Raw genomic sequence first — 22386 nt, 5'->3', positions numbered from 1 at the left:
ACTTTGAGAGTTCCTGTTAACAACTGTCAGTGAATCAGAGTAAGTTGGGAGGAGGGATTATCACAATCTAAGAAATATGGGCATATCAATGAAATTAATTTTATGACATATTTCTCTACATGTCACCTTTTACTTATAAACCTTATAATGTGTGCTTGTTCTAAGATTAAACTGTGTTCTTTAAATTTGTTTAAACATTCCTTGAATTTGGGAAGAATGAGCTGACTTTAAAATGATGTCCAAGATTCAGAAGAGCATATATAACCATTTGTGTAATAAAGAAGAAAAAAATATATACAATATGTATTTTGTATTTATATATATATTTTAGAAAATAATAAAGTAGTAATAAAATATAAAAGTGTCCCTGGAAAGATTTAAAAAATATATACATTGTTTCTTTCAGGAAGGGGACTGAGTAACTGAGAGTAAGAGGAAAATTTTCACTCCGCCATTTTATACCTCTTTATTGTTGATCCCTTTGGAAGTATTACTCAAATATAAGATTTTGTAAAAAGAAAGAAAGGAAAGAAGAAAAGGAAATGGAAATAATACATATTGGCAAATAAATACTTGCTGCTTATGTAGCTGTATTTCAAATCTATGGGTTCTTTCCCCAACCCAGTTTCAAAAATCTTCTGAGAAGTAAATATAATGAGCAATATAAACTAGCCAGTAATACTCTTTATTTTAACGGTTTGCTTATTTCTTAATTAATTTTTAACTTTAAAACAGAAAGAGAGTACCCTGCTCTGTGAGTTGAGGGTAGGGTTAAATGTGATCTCCTCTCCTCAAAAGCACACCTTCCTCTCACAGACATTCTCTTTAAGACACAAGCTTAATGTTGGTGGCAAATTTTAATAGGGTAGAAAGCCTTCATTACATATTGTCTGTATTTAAAGTGTTTATCTTGAGCCGGCCCTGATGGCCTAGTGGTGAAAGTTCAGCACACTACACTTCAGTAGCCTAAGTTCGGTTCCCAGGTGCAAAACCACACGACTCATCTGTTGGTGGCCATGCTGTGGCTGTGGCTCACGTAGAAAAGCTAGAAGAATTTACAACTGTTAACAACTATATGGTGGGGCTTTGGGTGGGAGGGAGATTAGTAACAGATGTTGGCTTAGGGTGAATCTTCCCCTGCAAAAAAAAAAGTTTAAAGTATTTATCTTTCTGAAGTTCCAAGACTAATGTGCACTGAAGAAATTAGATACACTACTAGTTTATCCAAATTGTTTAACCTGATTGTTATAGCTTATTAAGTTAAACTTACAAATTGTTCTGAGAGTGATAAATGTGATAAATATTATCTGAAATAATTAGTCATAAAATTTGGGTTTTAAAAGGATACCACACTCCTAAAAATACCAATTTTTATTTTTAGGAATTGGTCAAATTTAAACACTGTTTTCTATTATGTGTTTCAGTCTATCTCGTTTATTTCTCATAATAGTTTTTGAAAGCTATCATCATAACAGGGTTTATTTCAGAGGGGGACTTATGTAGTGAACCACAGCAATCAAATGCCCATCAACATGAGACATCTCAGAGTTACCAATGTTTGTTCTCTCTATCACATTCTCTCTGTCCCCCTGTCTGATCACCACACTCTCACTGTCCAGAAAATTGTCATTTCCATAATCAATTCCCAGACTATCAGGTTCTCTAAAATTTCAGCACTCTTCCCATCCCTTTCCATCGCTCCCCACCCCCACTATACATGTACACACACCATTAAAAATTGGGACATGAATTAAGCAACTTTTAAGAATTTAAAATCTGTCATTCTAATATCAAGTAGCTCTGTAAAAACTTTAGTAAGCATAAAGGCTTGTTATTTAATGCAGATTTTCATGCCTACGCTCAGAGCTTTAAATTTCATAGTTCCAGCTGAGGAATCAGCATTTTTAAAAAGTTCCCCTAAAAAGTGATTCTGTTGCAAGTGGTCTCAAAATCATACTTAGAGAAACTCTGGTATAAGGAAATCTCAGTTACAAACCATGTGCATACAGAAGAGGTAAGTGAAAGATTTACTGTTCCAAGTATTTCAGTTGACAGCAGCTCTCTTATGCCGTTAGCTATTTACAAGACTGAGAGTTATTTCCTTGAGACTTTTACTCTCTGGAAAAATAACATCCTTGTCCTATACAGACTGCATGAATTCAGGTTGAAATCGTTTTCCTCGAAGTCATGAAAACCACATGTCATTGGAATTCTCTATATTCAGTGCATAGACATTTCCTTTCTTAGCCTTTCTCCTCCTGAACAATGCTACGTGCACCCTGGTACTCTCCAAATTCCTCCCTCCTTTACCTTCCCTGTAGTTGTCTAGATCAAAAGATCCCATCTTTCCTGATGTGAGCTAGCTCCTACCTTGCTCATAATCCTTACACCCTTATTATTAACAGGAAGTTTCCAGCTATCCATGCTGTGTACTCAGACGCACTCACAGCTGGGAAGAACTTGCTTATGCCCCTGTATCTTCTCAGATCATGTTTTAGTAGAAAAGAACATTTTCCAATTTTTTAACAGAACAGCTGAAAATAATTTTTTGAGGTAAATAGAACAAAATGCAGTTCCTGGTCAAATAATCTGACATGTTGCATACTAGAACATTATCCTGTTGTACACACATACTTACACCCACGTTAGAATTTCACATTCTAGAAGTGCACATTCACATTTTAAGCTAAGAAGTCCTGCAGTTTTTTTAAGTGTTTAGTTTTTGCCTAACCAAAATTTCTTTCACGTATTTGACAATTTAATCTTTTTTTTTCTCCCACTGTTGAACATTCTGTGAATGGTCTATAAAACACGCTGACTGAGAATCTGGAAACCTCTGCCACAGAATAATAACATCCTAACAGCTGAGCAAGACTTCTGTTTCCTTGTCATCAGACAAATGGGAATACTAAATTTAAATGTGAGTATGATGTTTAGAAAATCCTACGATGGTAAATTCAATACTCTTCAAAACCAAAAACCCACCTGAATTTGGCAGTTTTTGAGTTATTTCTGAGCTCAACTTAGGGAACTGGTTTATGGACAATAGGTCAAATTGCATAAGTAGGCAAAAAATAAAATCAATTGGGTAAAATTGAATTTTTTGTCTTATTAATGTTGGGTTATTTCTGTAAATTGATACTTCTCCATATGAGTCAGTGTAGAGCTAAAGACAGATGCATCAGTAATATTTATAATATTATGTCCTATGAAATATAAAATATTTGCATTGCAGAGGAAAAGGTGGAAGGGATGACTTGCTGAGCACATATTTGGGGGGCAGGCAATGTCTTATTCACTGAGGTACGAGGTGAAGACGGCAGGTGCTGCTCTCATGTTTCTTGCGTCAATCACAGGAGGTGAGAACTAGGGAGAGTAAGTGCTCTAAGTGCTATTGTACTTATCAATACAGGGCACTGTGGACTCACAGATCATTAGGAGACATAAAAATGTCTTCTTCGCGGGTTTACACCATTAAATTAAGTCAAATTTTCTTTCTGAACATTCCTCTTTTTGGTGGGAGTGTGGGGCATTAAAGCACTTACTTTTATTTATATTTACAACCTGTTGAATATGGATGAATAGCATATGTAACCTATAATCAGGACTTGGGGTGACAGACATACAGGGAAAAACAGCTGAGATTGAAGTAGAAATAAGGAGATAGTGCTGCGGGCCACGCTGATAAGACATGTGCCACTGGAATGGGATTGAACTGATTTATGACACCTTTACCAAATGATTTGGTAAGTCAATGATGTAATTTTATTTGGTCATTATGAGAAAATTGTATTTCTTTTAATATAAAATATCATTGGCTATGTTTCATGGATTATGCTACTCAATAAAAAAGATTTAAACATTTAAGGCATCCTAAATCAGGCAGAGTGGGAGGGAAAAAAGAAAACAACCTTGGCATTTGAAACACAGACAGGAAATAATTTAGCAATATGGTGAATTAAGTTTCCTAAGGAAGAGGGTATTTGATGAGTTGTGCTGTCACAGGGACATGCTGAGCATATGACTTCCTGATGACTGGAGAGTTTTTAATTAATTAAAACTAGTGAGAGAGTGAGACAGTGGACATTTTCTGTTTATAAAGGGAGAGCATTAGACCAGAAGCATTCAGGAGCCTATGGCCAATGTCAGAGATTTAGCTGCATAAGGATGTTAGTCTCTGTGATGAGGTAGATTAACTAATTATAGGCAAGCTCTAACAACAAGTGAAAACCGCAACAGAGACTGTCTAATGAATGCTACTGTGTTGGAATAAGCATTGCTCTGGAGGTTTTCAGCAACTTGAGACATTGGGAAAAAAAAGATTAATTATTTGGGGATTATTAATAGTTGTTAGTGTAGAATGTTTCTCAAATCACAAGTTCAGGGCAAACAACCATCTGGGTCTTGTCCTTGACTGAGCTCAGCTCTATACTAGGCTCCACCCTAGTATCTTTCAGGCTAGAGCAATTAACAAGTGCCTAGTGTATTTTTAGGCACATGAAGTTTGAAAAATACTGGTGTATAAAGACAGACTCTTCACACTGCATGTTTGATTATTTTAAATTTTGTTCTTTCTTTTATTTATCATACAGAAAATTGTTTACAGTTTGACTACTAAAGGTCTGTATTTGGGACAAAAAACTATTGCCCCAGATTCTACTAGTTACCTGTTGAACACTATTTCCAACCACTTTAATTCCTTGCTGGCAGAGGTTGTTTCCTTTATTAAGGCTGAAAATGCCAGAGGTTCATTTTCTGTACTTTCAGACTGCTTTTGATAAGGCAAATTCAGAAGAATTCTTCTGGAGAGCTTCTTTTATGATACAAAGACATATGAAAAGAGAAGCCCCTTTCCTTCCTCCTTTGAATGTTTGTTGTGAGTTACAGTACTTGGTGCTTTGATACTCATCTTATGGACTTCAAATGAATGTTAAGAGAAGCCAGCCCAAGGGCCTGACATTACCGAATCATGTCTAGAACGATCAACTGTGGATTTCTTGTTAAGCTGTATATTAAACTTCCATAGTTTAAGCTACTTTTAATCAGAAATATGTTATTTGCAGCTGAAAGCATCATAAATGATCCAAACTGTTTTCAATATATTTACCTCAGATCGCTATGGAGAGATGTAAATTGCTGGTCAGCATTCTGAATCAAATTTTTCTCTTCTCTAGTCAGCTGCTTCAAACAACAAACAATAAACACAACAAAAACTGTATACCCTTACTACATTACTCCTCTTTTACACTGCTAATCGGTTACCATGATCATAGGCATATAATACAATTGAAAATAAAATCTTTTAAAAAATCTTTACAGGAGTAGAGAATGTATAAACTGAACTGTGTTGTTATAAAAGATATAAGTATTCTAGAGGCTTTTCCGACCAGGAAGTAATTCAAACTAAATCCTAACCACAATATAATGGTGCTTCCCCTTTCATCTTGACATCTACTGGTGTATTCATAGATGTCTTCCTTTAAGAGTACCTGATAGGCAAAATGTTAACACACACAGTTAAATTATAAAAGAGTTTGTTCCTTTTTAAAATCATTTATGATTCACTTTACAAAAGAATTAGATGTATTAATACACTTTCTCAATTAGTCTTGTTGTTCACAAACCTGACTGCACAAAACCCCTTGAGGAGCTTTGAAAAAAGACAAATTACTATCACAGAGATTCAGATTTACTTGGTGTGAGGTAGAACTGGAGGCTATTTTCTACAAGTTCCCACAGTTGGCTTTAATGAGCAGTCTGGGCTGAGAATCCTTGCACTGGACCTTCTTTAAGGAAGCCACTACTAGGCTAGATGGAATGTGTGGCACGTATTGCAGAAGAACCCAGGCATACCCCACTCCTTAACCAAGCTAAAGTTTGAAGGCAGGCCTGGGGATCTGCTGTTATATTGGACACAACTTTAGACAACTGACTCAGTCATGGAGGAAAGCTGTGAGGGTGGAGGAGTTTCAAGTTGTCTTGCTTGTTTTTCTCAGAGAAATCCGGGGCGGGGAACCAGGTAGTTTTAGGTGTCACTTTGTTTAATAAAACTCCACATTCATCAAATATACCCATGTTTAGTATATGTGACTTAATATGAAAAAAGGTGAGTTATAATTATATCAGCATTAGCAAGAAATCTAAAATTGAAGTAATAAACAATATTGCACAGCATGAATACATGCAGGAAATACCAAGTATTTTCTTAATTATAATCCAAAGGGATGTGACACAACCCAAACACAGCAATACTCATGGTGATAATAAAAACATATATTCTCAAGTGAAAATGAAAAAAATGCAGGTAGATTCTCTCTGTCTTTTAAAATCATTTCCTTATAAAATAAAACATATATATAGAAAATATTACCAAGTAAGTGAGTGAATGTTTAGTTTAATGAGCAAACATCTTTGTCACTACCAACCAGGTCAAGAAATAAAATTTTGCCAGCAAGCCTGCCCCTGTAGCCCCACACAATCACGAGCACTTCCTCCCTGAAAGAGAAACCACGAGCCTGGTTTTTCTAGTAATCACTTTGCCTTCTTTTACAGTTTTATCACTCTAGTGTGCCTCCATAGATGTTACAGTTTAATGTTGTCCATGTTGGAAATATGATATGCTTCTTTATTCTCTTTTAATCTTAGTTTCTCTCTCCATCCCTGTCATTTCCTTCCAATTTGTCTGCTGAAGAAACTGGGCCAACTGATGTTAGAATTTCCCACAGACTAGATTTTACAGACAGGAGACTCACCATACAGTTCAACATCTTGATGATTCCTCTGTATTGTCTGATATTTGGCAGCTGGATCCAGAGACTTGATTAGACTCAGATTCTATTCCTTTGACAAGGCCACAGGTGGTGTTATATTCATTAGCAACATTATGTCTGGTTGTCTCTTTTCGTGATAGCAGATGTTGCTATTCAATACCTAGATCTATTAAAAGGTAACAAAATGGTAATATTTTAAGGCTATTATTTCTTAGTAATTTATTAGCTGGGAAAGCTCTATATGGGGACTCTTTCCCTCATTAATTCCTCACTTAAAGTTCAAATATAAAGACTAGACAAATGCTAGATTTTCTTTTTTATTTACCAGTTGTCAGGATAAATTTTTTCCCTATCGTCCTCCATTTGTGACCAGTTATTTTATATTATGATGACTACATGGGTATAAACATATTTGCTGGGTTTATCCATTTCAATTATTATTTTTATTAATGCTCAACTTGTCCCATCTTTGACAAATGAAGTTTCTTGACATTGGCTCTTGTGTCTTTTTGACATGATCCTAGTAATCTGATGGCTTCTTTGCTGTCTAGTATAACAAAATGTTCCAAGTTTGTATTAGTTTTCTATTGCTGAGTAACAAATTACTACAAATTTCAAGCCTTAAAATAACATCAAGGTTTATTATCTCACAGTTAAGAAGTCCAACACTATGTGGCTGGGTTCTCTGCTTAGAAATTTACAAGGCTGAAATCAAAATGTTGGATGAGCTACATTCTTCTCTGGAGACTCAAGGGAAGACTGCTTTCAAGCACATTCAGGCTGTGGACAGATTTAGTTCTCTCAGGCTGTAGAACTGAGGTTCCACTTTCTTGCTGGCTCTTGACTGGTGGTCACTCTCAGCTCCTGGAGACCTCATTCAAGACCTTTCCACATGAGCTCATCTCCATCTTTTGTTTTGTGGGGTTTTTTTGTTTGTGTGTTTGTTTCTAGTTTTATTGGGATATAATTGACAAATAAAATTGTAAGATATTCAAAGTGCACAGTGTGATGATTTGATATACATCTCTCTTGTGCTTTGAATCTCTGACCTCTTTTACAACCTGCAAGAGAAAACTCTGTGCTTTCAAAGTACTCATGTGATTAGGTCAGCTAACCAGCATCCTCTCCATATCTTTGGAACTTTAATTATATCTGCAAATTGTTAATTACAACTGCCCCCTCAGAGCAGTTTCAAGATTCAAGTTGGGTTGAATGGCCAACACAGGAATCTGGGGCTATATATACACATACATAATATACAATATTGCATATAACAAACCTCATAAGTTTATACTAATATGTCTAATTCAAATTCAGGACTGTAAGGTTTTTACTTAACTTCCATATTACATCTGTATCTGCATTCTTCCAACCAGGAATTCTAGTTTTCAAGGATACTTGTGATGAAAGCTATTAGAGTTTCCTATAATTACACATTGCTTTATAACATATTACACACAGAACTATTTCAGAATGGCAGTACTAATACTACAACCACTGATAAGCTTACCGAAAAAATTTAAACTTTTGAAATTTAATAAAATATCTTGCATATGCTCTGACCATTAAAAATAGTTGTACTATGGGGGCTGGCCCCGTGGCCGAGTGGTTAAGTTCGCGCGCTCTGCTGCAGGCGGCCCAGTGTTTCGTTGGTTCGAATCCTGGGCGTGGACATGGCACTACTCATCAAACCACGCTGAGGCAGCGTCCCACATGCCACAACTAGATGGACCCACAACGAAGAATATATGTACCGGGGGGCTTTGGGGAGAAAAAGGAAAAAACAAAAAAAATAGTTGTACTATGTCTATATTTTCAAATCACATAGCTATTACTATACTCCTTCTCTTTTAACGCTCCTTTCATCTTAGTTCTACAAGTTACCGTATGTTTAACGCTCACCATCAGTTTCTTACCTAGATGACTCTCTAGTTGTTTTAATAGTCTGAAGATTTTTCTCTAGGAAGTGCCTCAGGAGAATTCTCGAAAAAAATATTCCTTGAGTTCTTGCTTGATAATAAACTTCATCTGTGCCCTTTATAGTTAAACGTCAGTTTTGCTAGATATAAAATCCTTTGTCTACATTTTCTTTCCTTTAATATCTTAAATATATTATTCCAATTTCTTCTGGCTTAAAGAGTTGCTGTTGAAAAGTCTGATGACAAGCCAATTTTCTTTCTTTTATGAGTCACTTGCTCTGTTTGCAAGAGCAAAGAGCTCATTTGATACCTAAAAGAATTTTTTCTTTTTAATGTCCAGTAATTTGCTAGACTATGCCTTAGTATTGTTCACTTTAAATCAATATTCTTAAGTATGCAGTGTGTTCTTTCATTAAGTAGTTTCAAAGATTTTTTTAATTCAGAAATGTTTTCTTGAATTATAGTTTTAATATTATTTGGTTTTCTTTACTTTTGTTTTTGTCTTCAGGGATTTCCATTATTCCTAAGATGGATGTTCTTTGTCTATTTTATATATATATATATTTTTATATCTACCTTTTTATATATATTATATATGCAATTTTATATATGTGTGTATATATAAACACACACATATATACATGCATACACATATATATACACCTGCACAAAAACACACACATATATATTACCTTCTTTTTATTCTTTTTAATCTGTTTTTTATTTTTTTAATTTAAAATTTTTTCATCTTTACTTTATATTCCTCTGAAAACATTATTTGCTGTGTTTTTTCATTTTTTTCTTATAGTTTTAATGTTTGACTTTTAAAAATTTCTGTCTTTCCTGTAGTTTTATCAACTCGTTTCTGAGGTTTTATTAAAAAGTTCTTATTAAGACTTTTTTCTCATGTTTTTTCTCATTTTCTTAATATCTTTTAGCTCATTTTGTTCTGTTTGTGGGTGTGTCTTCTAGTGTCTTTTTGTTATTTGTAGAGATGTTATCCTGTTTTTTGCTCTATTTTTCTTATTATAAGTATGTATAGAATTAGACGTTTATACTTTCTTATTCTTAGTTTTCCTGAATTTTTAGAAGGGGGTTTGGTTCAAGATAGCTTTTCTAACTTCATAGTATGTACTCCCTTTTCTGGAGAGTTCATGTAGTGTTAAAAATATGACAGCTTGCTTTCTGGACTTTTCTAGCTCCGTTCCCCTTCCTACTTTCATTTGGACTTTGTCAAACGCAGGACAAGTGAATACACAATAGCAAAATGGCTCATGCACTATTTCCAAGAACAGGGGACAGTGTCTGTTTTGTTCATTATTGTATATACTGCAGTTCATATACTGCTTGGCACTTAAGAACTCAGTAAATATCTGTGAAAATAAGAATAATGACTAAATTAAGTTACACTCTTACATAAGCATTACAATCACATCACCCTTAGTCTGGCATAACAGCTGAACTGAGTTGATGGATAACTGAACCAATCACTACATAGATAAGCTTTTAATTTTTAGTCAGTGATGAAACTGTTTCAACCTGTTTCTACTTTGGGCCTCTGTCAGAGGGGACCTTAGTTTAGGTAAGGTTGGGTACTTAAGGACTTTTACATTCAGTACTGTGGTCCATGCTGGTATTGAAGGGTCAAAAAGGCAGAGCCCTTGCCTTTTGTAGAGTAACGGGAAACATGTGATATACGTTTTGCTGGCGTGAGTACACTCTACTTAGGATGTACATAAAAGAAGTGCCAAAACTTTCTTTCTTCTTTTTTTTGTGGTTTGGGGTGGGTCATGGAAGTCATCTGGAGTAAGCGTCATTGCTGCTAATAGCTCAAACCATGTAGAACTTGATCAGCTGAAGAAAATGAGGGGCTTTGCAAGGTATTCCGGAAGAGCGATCTTGAGAAAGCTTTGGCGGTAAGAGAAAGTGTGCAAAGTGGAGGGGAACGCTAAGAGTTTATCTTGGTTTTTATGTCCCACAACACACTATTCTGAATTCATTTAGAGTGCTTACAACATTTGCTGTAATTAAAGTTAGGGGGTTTTGTTTATTTTTGTTTTTAGTAAACACAGTTGGGTATTGTCTTAGTCCGTTCAGACTGCTGTAACAAATTACCACAGACTGAGTGGCTTATGAACAGCATAAATTTATTTCTCACAGTGCTGGAGGCTGGAAATCTGCGATCAGGGTGGCAGCATGGTCAGGTCCTGTTACATTACATTACAATTTACATTAGCCAGCTTTGCAGTTGGGTCCTGACGTGGCAGAGAGCAGGGTGGGAAGCAAGCCCTCTCAGGATGGTTGCTTTTCAGCAGACTTTTTGGGTCGTGTTTTGCTGTTCTTTAAAAATTACACTATGTGTAAATGTTAGCACAAAAATATTTCTGTCCCAAATTTCTATAGGTTTTTCCCATTGTTTTGACACTTCTCCTTTGAAGCAACTTGAAGTGGTGGCAGTAGCTTTTAGTAGCCCAGTTAAAATTATGGACGCCATCTTGATATTTCTTCTCCCCCAGGAACTAGGACAGTGCCTGCAGCAATCCTGGAAATTAGGCCTAGTTCTCATTCTTGTGTCTAAGTTAGCCGATTCATTAAAATATTAAGTTGTTTAAAGATGAAGCTGAGTATCCATGCTTTACATTTTGAATTTTTATAGAAAATTTGAGTACTAGTAGTTAAACTAAGTACAGATTAAACACAGCTGTCCAGATGTCTGAGTTATCAAAAGACTTCATAAGTAAGCAGTTCTTTAGAAAAATGAGCTCTTTTATTCAATTCCCATAGCAGAGCCCAAATTCATTTGTATAGGAAAATTCCATTTCACAAATAGAGTAAGAGTAGGAATTAAGAAACTTTTTAATACATGTATCACTTTTTTGTCTGAGTCTAAGAAAAGTAATTAGAGTCCATGGAACTTACAGGACCGATTGTATAGATCTGCATTAATTTACATCTTTATCTCGATGTTAAGATCTAAATTCCCTTTTAAAAACCTGTATTATTCTTAAGGTTTCCTCTGGTGTCTTCTTCAGATCTTTAGACTACTAAAGCATTCTTTAGTTAAAAAAAAACTATAAAATTATAACATTTAATTGTTTGTTAGAACGTCAGCAGTTTATAGAAACCTAGGTGCCCATCAAGGGATGAATGGATAAAGAAGATGTGGTATATATACATAATGGAATACTACTCAGCGGTAAGAAATGATGAAATCCAGCCATTTGTGACAACATGGATGGACCTTGAGGTTTTTATGCTGAGTGAAATAAGTCAGAAGGAGAAAGTCAAATACCATATGATCTCACTCATAAGTAGAAGATACAAGCAAACACATAGCAACAGAGATTAGATTGGTGGTTACCATAGGGGAAGTGGTGAGTGGGGAGGGCAAAAGGGGTTGATACTGACCCTGATATCAGTTTCCCCACATTAAACCCGGCATATATGGGGTTAAAACCAAAACACTCAGTCCCTGCTTACTCTCTGGCTTCCTGGCTCCAGAATCCACTATCCTCCATGGAGGCAGACACCCTCAAGGACAAGCCCTTGGACTATCTCGTCCCGCAAAGAGATACGGGCTGGTGGGAAAGCTGCTGACCAGCAAGGTCATGAGCTCCCTCCTCTCTGCAACTCGTCTCAAGGCCAAAGACAGGCTGGTGGGAAAGCTCTGACCAGCAAGGCCATATGCTCCCCCTCCCCTACCTAAAACCCCAAATAAAAACCCTTCCTTTTAGCTTTTCAGGGAGTTTGGGATTTCAGCGTTAGCTGCCCTCTCTCCTTGCTCAGCGTTGTGCAAAAATAAAATTCCTGCTTTCTTCCATGACACCCAGTGTCAGAGATTGGCTTGCTGCGCAACGGGTGAGCGAACTCACTTCAGTTTCGGTAACAGGGTGGTTAGGCTCACATGTGAGGGGATGGACTATAATGAGTTTTTGGGTGGTGAACATGATGTAATCTACACAATATTCAAAATATATTACGATGTACATCTGAAAGCTATATAATGTTATAATCCAATGCTACTGCAATAAAAAATAAAATAAATTATAAAAAATTTTTAAAAATACAAGATACATAACACATTCTTTAGAGATAAACATATATGCATTAGAAATGTGAAAACATAGGCTTGAGAAACAAAGTTCATAATAAGTTTGTCTTGGGAAAGAAAAGAAGAGAGACTCAGGAGAAAAATAAAAGAGATGACAGTTAAAAAAATGTCAGCCATTTAATTTGTTTAATCAAGGATTTATTCTACTTCCTTAGAAAAGGGAAAAAATGGAGAAATGTTCTGGTTGTTCCCCGCTTCTGTGGTCAACATTTTGAGTAAGCTGAAGCCTCTCTTCCTCCTTGAGTCTACTCACTAAAAGACTAAGTTGGGAACTCTATCCCATTCGATCCAGTTCTTTGCAAGCTGGGTTTCACATCAGCATCTGGGAACTTTGTGACTAAAATAGCAGAACCTAAAACGCTATGTTTCATGTAATGCACACATTGAATAATATTTAGCAGAAAACTGTTTTCCGTCATTTTAAAAGAAAATATTTCTCTTCTGTCAAATTCAAAACTTTTCTATACTTTTAAAATGTTGTTTTCCAGACAAAAGTGCTAAGTGGAGCAAGGGCCATAATAATGATTAAATCAGAACTCTGTGTTCAAACACGTATATGCAGGTAATGCCTCTGTTCCATAAAGTAATGCATATGTTTAGTTGAGAATAATTGTATGCTAAGTATAAATTATGAACTGCAAATCAAGAGTGTAATTTTTTATTAGGCTGGCAGAGGAAGGCTGTTGGACAAGCTCTCCAGCATGAGATAATTCTGATTCAATTTCTAGAAACTTTGACGTGGGGAGCCGATAAATGTGTCAGTCCATCATGTAACCTCTGGCTTACCTTTCCACTGACCTATCATATTTTTGAGTGCAAAGAGGATATAACTTTACAGAGAAGATTCTTAAAATTGAATAATCCAAGAGTTATTGTTTTTAATTTCTAATTTTTACGGAAAAAATTAGCATGAAAACACCAAGATACCCATATCTGTTCCTCACTTCCTGCTGAGTTTATAAAACGTCTAAATTTTCATGTGAATATACAAAAGCATCCGATTGTAAGGTCAACATGCTCCATTCACTAAAAACAATTACTTCCTTTGTCACAAGATGGCGCTGCACACAGTTCTAAATGAGCAATTCTTCCTCAGGAGAGAAATTTTACAGCATTCAAGAGAAAGCAGCATAGCTCTTGAACATTCATACTTTGCCCCCAGGACATTGGAAAGTAATAAAGAAACACTAGACAGAAGGAAAAAAACAACTTTCCAAAATCAAAGTTTGTGTTAAAGAAAATAGAAGAATTAAAATTTATTCTTCAGAAGAATTTTAATGTAGAATAAAGAAGAGAAAAAATAGATATAACTATAATAGATTCTACCCAAACAAGTTTCTATTGACTCCATTTTTGGACAGAACAGAGACAGAACACAAGTGAAAGGGAAGAATAAAATAATATTAGTATTAAATTGGCCATTTTCAGTACTGTGTACCCACTTGAAAAAAATGTGTGGGGGCATTAAAACTGCCAAAAGGAGAATCCCTTCTTCTCCTTTCCTTCCTCCCTGACCTGAGTACAGAGTCAGACTTGCAATAGAATCAGGTGTCATTACAGTTTAGATACGCAAAGGTCAGCAATGGGCAGAAACATCCATCTCTGGTTTTTATTACATTGACAGTGAATTTTTGCAAAATGAATATCACTTTTCTGCTTGCAGATCCTCAGTGGCTTTCCACTGCTCTCAGAATGAAGTTGAGCCTCCTGGGTTGCTCATAGTACCAGATTATGAACTGCTTTTATGGATTTGCCATGACATATGTACTAATGTCAGACGGAAAAATCAATCATGTCATTAAACACTCCGTTTAATTCAGCTGACCTTTTTCTTTCTTATCAAGAATTTCTCACGGAAGGAAAGAGCGCGTCGATGAAGGCTAAGCACAGTAGCACCGTCTTAGAGCGTCCCTCATCTACCTCTGCCACTTTGCTTTTTCTGACCCTCTCCCTTGTTTCATATGCTCAATCCACTGTAGCTTTTCAGCACCTAAAATGAATGAGCAAGTTATTTTTCACCACTAGGGCATCTGAACACACTACTTCTATTTCTGAAATGTCTGTCACCTTCGTCTACGTGATTTCTTTGCATCCTTCATGTCACACTTCTGATCTCACAGAGGTATTCCCAGGCCGCCTAATCTACAGTAGGTTATCCTATTTTATAGCATTGTATTCTTTTTATTTCATGTCTAGTATCATAAATTGTAACTGTATACATAAATGATGCACAGGCTTCGTGTTTCACATAGGTCTGAGAAAGGCATGTAATGGGCCCTGTGAGCCACATTGCACGTTAGCCTATGATAGATTCTGGGAAGTTTTATCCCAAAAATTCTTAAAGAACTTTAATCCAGAGCTTTTAAAAATTACTTTTTAGTATTAACTTTTCAGGAAGATATACGGAAGACCCTTTAAAAAACACTACTCAAATCCATCCAAGCTCTGCATCTTATAGAGGAGAAAACTGCTGAGGTTAGTGATTGCCCATGCTGTGAGTTTAGTTAGCAGCAGTTCAGGGCTCTCTTTGGTGGACACAATAATATTAACAGTTGATTTATTTCCACAGAGTGATTGATTCCACTCTTACCAATATATTTTATTGTCTATGTCTTACTATATTTGTGCTGTTTTTACCAGTCTTTATTCCAGTAGCTCTCTTTGAAATCATCACAGACTAAATTTTATCAGAATATACAAAATGTTTATTTGGATACTTGCTTCTTACGTTTCTCTATTCCTACCCACAAAAAGCTGTTATTCAGGGCCAGCCCAATGGTGTAGTCATTAAGTTCACACACTCCACTTCGGCGGCCCAGGGTTTGTGAGGTTGGATCCCAGGCATGGACCTACACACTGCTCATCAAGCCATGCTGTGGCAGCATCCCACATATGAAAAATAGAAGAAAATTGGCACAGATGTTAGCTCAGTGACAATCTTCCTCATGCAAAAGGAGGAAGATTGGCAACAGATGTTAGCCCAGGGCCAATCTTCCTCACCAAAAAAAAAAAAGCTGTTATTCATTATTCCATTACATTTTGGCAGATCTCTATTACAACATGGATCATATAGAATAACAAAGGTTTATTCAATATCTCCCTCCCCTTTCTAATTTTAGCTCTTAAAAGGAGGGGATTTTGTGTTATTCATTCTTATGTCCCTCAAATTTATTGAGAGATCTATGAGAAATAAATACTAGAGGATATAAATGTGAAGACTATTTCTCTGTAGGTATTCAAGCTCTGGAGAGGAGATTGACATAAATATAAGCAATTATTATGTGTCAGGCTGTGATGTGTTCTATGACAGAAAGATTAGTTGTGATGAAGAGTTCTGGGATTGCTTTCCAAAAGTGACATATGTAAGTTGGGTGAGACAAACAAATAGGATTTCACCATGTGGAGGAGAAGGAGAAAGGCAGAGGTAACACCATAACACAGTCATACTGTTTCCGGGAGTGCTCTCCCGGGCTCAGTGCTGCCAAGCTTTAGGATTAACTGTCTGTTCCACAGGGCAGGCCTTCTGGGAACCGCACAAACCAAAAGAGTGCTTCAACTGACATCTCCAGTCACACCTTTTACCTTTGATTCATAAAAGTTATTTACTTTTAAATAAATAAATCCCAATTTATTCTTATGCATGAAATTAATTGTTTTGTTGACATTTCTTCCTAAAAAGTAATCGTCACAAGAGGAAGACACTGTGCTTTCATTGGTGCCCCCTTAGCACCTAGCGAAGTGTCTCGTGTATAGTAGGTTCTTGATAATTATTTGTAGAACATGTGAAACAGCAGAGAAATAGGTGAATTGCTTACTAGGGGTTAGGGAGTAACATAAGGTGAAAAAATGTAGGGGAGTGGGCGGGTTTGGAAATTTATACTGAGGAGTTGGGATTTTATTCCAGCACTGAGAGGAAGTCATTGAAGCTATTTGAGGAAAAAAGTAAATTGACCAAGAAAAGCATCATAGTCAAGACTTTACACTAAGTTTTTGGACTCCCTAATGAACTGTTCCACAATAAAATCACCAAACCTGACAGAATATACTATATAGATAGGTAAATAGATTATATGTGTATACATATATATATGTATATGTCTTCTTATAATGTGAGTCAATTATAAAGAGTGGTTTTATTAATAATATAAGTGTAAAATATAGTTATTAACAATACAGTCATTAACAAGTTACGCTTTTAATGTGAAATATTTTTAAGATAATCTTCATTTTTTTATGTAGCCTACCCTAGGGAAGGCTGGAAATCTAGGTCTCATTAATACTTATGCCCTCTAGACTAATTTGCATTAGTAGGTTAGTGGTTGATTATTTGCAAGTGTTTAAAAACAGTCATGAAAGGTAATAACCAAATAAAACTATTTAATGCCTTAGAGCTATGCTGCCTGATATGGTAGCCACTAGCTATATGTGCCCATCTAAATTAAAATTAATTGAAATTAAATAAAATTAAACATTTACTTCCTCACTCACACTCACACATTTCAAGTGCTCATAGCCACATTTTCAAGTCCTCCTTTGATCAGTGCAGAAATTTCTATTGACTAGTGCTATAGCCTAGAAGACAATAACCAAAACAAAACCCAAAAACTTTATCATGCTATCTTCCATTTGTGTAGTACTATGTATTTTTCAAAATCCTTTTTCCTGTGATATCTTACTTGACTCTGCGAAAGAACTCTTGAGGTAAGATGTCCAGGAATTATCATCATTGCCAATGCTAATATCAGGGAAGGGGGAGAGGTCAACTGAGCTGACTCACCAACTTCATGTGGGTTACAGCACCAGAGCTTAAAGAGAAGAATTTGGACTCAACTATTGGTACCTTTCCTGGGTGAGAGATACAAAAACAACCCAAAAAGCAAACACCTCTTGGCCATGGGTTCTGAGGAAATATCATTCTAAGAGGAAGCTAAAAGAAATGAGGGAAATGTGGGATGAATTTTCACCCTTACTGAAATCATCCCCTCTGTAATTCTGCATGACAATGTCTTAGAAACGTACTGTAGAACCACATGACAAGATAAGACATAAGAGAAATATATGCATTTTAATCAAACTGAAGGAAATGTAGCTAGGAAAGTGATCGTCAGCAAATAATGTAGAGTAAAGAGCTCAAAATCCCCTAGTCATCCCGTGCAATGCTGTTTATCTGATTGGCTGTAATGAGTGGCTAATTTATAGGAAGCTGCTGCTGCTGCTGCTTCCTAGCAACGTCCTTATAGTCTAGCATTTCCCAGTCACTTAGGCATCCAAGCAGTACTGCTGTTTCATAGTTCTCTATTCTACTTCTGTTTATATATACAAGCAAATGAGGGAAAATAAAATGGGAAGGATACAGTAGCAGATCTACTTATGAGGATGCTCCCCGTAAGTAGATTAGCAGGAGAAATATGTTGAACAGATTGTAAAACTTTCAGCTTGAAATCCAAAGCTGTAAATCATATAAAATCAATGCGTTACTCATAAAATTTCAATTTGTGTAAGTGGATGTTGTTCCTGGTTTCATGTAAAGGCACAAAGCTGCAGTACAATTTCCATAGAAGTCACCTTTCACAACATTCAGCTTTATTTTATATGTGGCCTGCAGGAGTTTTGATTGAAGTCTTCAGGATATACATTTGGGGATGCTAAGGACAGCATCTGAGTCATGACACTAAAAGAAAAATTCCATTTGCTGCTTATTAAGTCTAATAAAGCAGGATATAATTTAATAAAGCAGAGTAAGATTGCTAACCACTTTACAAGTGAGCATAAATACTTGTTGAATGAATAAACACATTTCTGGAGAATGCCTTCCTACTTTTGGATTATCTCTTGGATATTCACTATTTTCTTGTTTATCACGATAGAAATGTTGCTTAGTAAAATAACAAAATCCATTAGATTACATGCTGGTGTTATTCAGCTTTCCCTCCCTTGTTTCTTCCCCTACTCCCTTCTCCGCCCCTCCTTTCTCCAATCCTGATTACAGCAATTGCTCTACTTGTACTACTGACGTGATCAAGAACGACTTGGCTCAAAAAATTAGTTCTTTAACATTTTTATGATAGGAAAGAATAAGGATTAAGAAATACTTTTCGGGAGGGAAAATTGGAGGGACAAAATCTTTCAATTGTCGATAAACTCCCTAATTTCATAATCTATTTTCAGATGTTTTGATAGCAAGGGAAGATTATTTTTTGCTATATATTAACAGAATATTCATCTTTCCTCAAATTAGCCTTCCTTATAATTATACTTGATTACTAACTCCCATAAGTAGGGTGACCATATAATTTATCTTCAAAACCAGGAAATGTTTACATTTAATTACCATTAGTAATTATTAACACAGATAAAAGAAGTATATACGGAAAGAGTACTAGGCAAACTGTGACATACGTTCATCCTACTTCCTGTCATATAAGGTCCTTATAATCAAAAGTGGAACCCCTTCTATATATACTTGCTGACATGTAGAATCTAATTGCTTGGTAATAAATATTGTGGAATACAACCACCACTTTTTGCCTGCATTCTCCAAAGACTCTCTCCACTTACCTCTTGGTGAAATGTACAACATTATTATTTATTTATAAGGGTCTGAGGGCTGGGCTAGTTAGAAAGCAACTTTTTTTTTTAATAATTCTCAAGAACTTATGGCAGTGTTTTCCAGCATCACATTCTGCAACTCTTTTCCGCAGTCCATCTGGCCTATCCAGAGTTCATCTCTCTTTTTGGTACAACATCAGAAGTCTAGAGAACTTTGAAAATGGTCCTGGGCACTTGGTTCAAATATTGAATATTCTCTCTACTCAGCAGTATTTGGGCTGTATTATTACGTGGTTATTTTTATGATTTATGTTTTAGAGTCTCATTGACTAGCAGAAGATAGAAATATAGCATAAATTGTTATTATTTTGTGATTTATTTTTCTGAATCCATCCATGGTATACCTGAACTAGTTAATAACTATAGAACAGCTTAATAACTGCATACTTTAAAATAATGTTTTGAGACTCAAAAGTGATCAAACTTAATAGGAAGGCAACATAATCTGACAGGGCATAAATTGAGAAAGATTATAGAAGTATATTAATTATTATACAGACATATAAGTAAAAAAAGATAAAGAATTGAAGGCTAGGAATGCCAGCATTAAGAGAAATCCAGGGAGGGAGACGGGAGATGTGTACTAATATAGGTATAGATTCAGAAATCTGATACATAACCAGAATTTTGTTTACCTGTTCTTCTTCAGAAGAATTAGATGGAGAAATTCAAGAGAATTTCTAAATAAACAAATGCAAGCAATAGACCAAGTTTAATTCCCAGCTCCTCTGCCAACCTCTCCCCTCTTCATCCCCTCCCCTTTATTTATATCAGTGAGGATACTTCCAACTGAAAGAAGTAGAAAACACAAACTGAACTTGCTGAAATATTAAGGGACATTTTAGGTTCATATACCTAAAAATTCCAGAGGAAGAGTGATGTACAGGCATGGTTTGAACAGGGCTCTAGTGCCAACTGGCTGTGATTCTCTTGGGATGCACACCTCTGTGTGCCATCTTCAACGTCATGAGGCTTTTTTCATGGTGGCAACATGGCTACCGTTTAGATGGAGATAAAGTTCACGGTCTAGTATTTCTGGCCAAAGTCTCAAGTTCTGTACTGATTGCTTGGACATGGGTAGCCAGAACAAATTTTTTTGGTAAGAGGAATACTCTGTTTCCAGAGTCAAGGGTGAATTCACTCTTACCTCCAATTGCATGGCTGCCATATCACTAGGTAAATGTGGTATAAATGACAAATTCATGTAAAAGACACTTCTCCAAAGGAAACCTGGCTCCTAATAAGGAGGAGAAAAGGGAAGAATAGATAGGCATGCAATAAATACATATTCATTTCTACCAGATGCTCCTCTTCCTTCATACCTTGTCATCCTTCTTTCACCCATGGATTTCCACGTTCTTGTGTTCTATTCCATTAAGAGAACTTGTTATTATAAAATTTTTACTTCAACAATGTACAATACATATTTTTCAAGAGAGAATTTCTATGGCAGGGCAGTTTGTCAGCACACTTGTTTTCTTTATTTCACAGATATTATAGATCTTTCTCTATCCAGCCCATAACATTCAATCTGGCCTAGTTTAACATATTCCTATTTTCTCTCCTGCCTACCAATATTTTTTTTTTTTAGTTATTCTCTAGGTGGATTGAATCCCACTCTTTTCCATACTATTTTAGAGAGAAGTTGCAATATAGTTATTTTTTATAAAAAATAAGGTTAGATGAAACAAATCCAAACATATTACCTAAAATAACATTAATATGTTCAAATTTAATAGTAGCATTTATGGAGCATGTTTTGTTCCCTCCAGATTAAAAAATGATGGAGGTAACTGTAAGATAGAATATTTTAAATAATTTTGATAAAAATGTGACTAAAACATACTCCAGTGTCTTTACTCGGTTGGAGTGATGTCAATAGTTGGGTATCAAATATCAGGGAAAGAGTTTTTAAAATCATGGAACATCTGTAAAATGAAATCTCATGCAGCTATAAAAATGGAAAGCCCTCTTTGTAAACTGATTTGGAAAGATGCCCACAATATTTTGTTAAGTGAATTTAAAAAGTTGTAGAATACTGAATATCTTATATGGGGGTTTTTGGCATAAAAAAATGAGGAAGATAATTTATTTACTTGAGTATGCATAATAGCCTCTGGAAGGGTACATAAGAAACCAGTAGCAGTAGTTTCCCTTGTTGAGTGTCACGGGAACTAGGCAATTAAGGGACATTTCGTGGAATCCAATTTTTAATTTTAATGTCAAATTGCACCATACTAAGGATCGTGTACGTCTATATGGAGTGACAATGTAAAGAGGTACTAACTTTGGAAAAGAAGTCACACTCAAAATAGCATCCTTTGATTTTGCTAACTATAGCTTATTTAACATAATGTGGTCTTATTTTTTTGGATGCTTCAAAATCTTGAATTGCTTTATGGTTTTGTTCTGAAGATCAATTCTTTCCCTATAAAGCTCTGGAAGAAGATATTGGATGAAACTGTTATTCTTTTACACAATTACTCCACTGAATATTTCTTTTTATTCAGGTTTCTCTTTTCCATGGTACTTTTTATTCTCTTTGCTTTATTACTGTATCCTAGCACATAAAGGAGTGCTTGGTACAAAGTAACCAGAACTTAAATATTTCTTAAATGGATATTTTTGAATGTAATACTGATTTCATGAAGGTAATCAGTCACTCATAATTTCAGGTAATTTCCTTTTATGCTTTTTTTTGAGGAAGATTAGCCCTGAGCTAACATCTGCTGCCAATCCTCCTCTTTTTGCTGAGGAAGACTGGTCCTGGGCTACCATCCGTGCCCATCTTCCTCTGCTTTATATGTGGGACGCCTACCACAGCATGGCTTAATAAGTGGTGCCATGTCCGCACCCGGGATCCGAACTGGCGAATACTGGGCCACCGAAGTGGAGTGTGCGAACTTAAATGCTGTGCCACCAGGCCGGCCCCATCTTTTATGCTATTTTTAAAGCTTCCTTTTAATTCTTTTTATAT

Source organism: Equus quagga, chromosome 8, assembly GCF_021613505.1.
Source record: "Equus quagga isolate Etosha38 chromosome 8, UCLA_HA_Equagga_1.0, whole genome shotgun sequence".
Lineage (NCBI taxonomy): Eukaryota > Metazoa > Chordata > Mammalia > Perissodactyla > Equidae > Equus > Equus quagga.
Note: the sequence above shows the minus strand (reverse complement) of the source record.